Source organism: Plasmopara halstedii (genome assembly GCF_900000015.1).
Source record: "Plasmopara halstedii genome assembly, contig: Scaffold_323, whole genome shotgun sequence".
NCBI lineage: Eukaryota > Oomycota > Peronosporomycetes > Peronosporales > Peronosporaceae > Plasmopara > Plasmopara halstedii.
Window position 1 is genome coordinate 250,208 of NW_020187244.1, and position 573 is coordinate 250,780.

Below are 573 nucleotides of genomic sequence, written 5' to 3' on the forward strand. Positions count from 1 at the left end.
GACAATAAAAACACCAAGAAAGATATTAAATCGTTTTTAGTCTTTAATCTCGATGTCGCGTATGTCGCTTTTAATATTCTGATGTGATTGGAATCGATGCTGATACTTTTGATGGTTCTCGTTCATCACTCAAAATCATAGTTGAAGGACTTAAATAACTTGCTGCCTCTTATTTAGCCTGATCCTCAAATGAGCGCAATAATTGTCTCTATTGTCGAGAAGTTGGCTTTGGGTTGATAAACTATTTTCAGATAAGTGTTCTTTGCACTGTGTCTTTATCTTTAAAGTAGTCAATTTCAGATAAACACTCGGTCATATCATATCATAACATTTTGTCATCGCCCAGTGCTATTTCAGCAACGCAACAATAGCGGACATGTTCAAGTTTTACAAATGCATATCCTGCCTCATTCCTTACATGCGCGGATGAATTCTAAGGCAAAATATCATTATTCGTGTTTGCTCTCCTGGATTGATATACATTCTGTCTAGTACGCAATCTGCTAACGTTGTGGGTTGAGTCACTTGATCCTCTGCTCGGGGCGTCTCAGCGGCGAAGAAATCGAATACGAC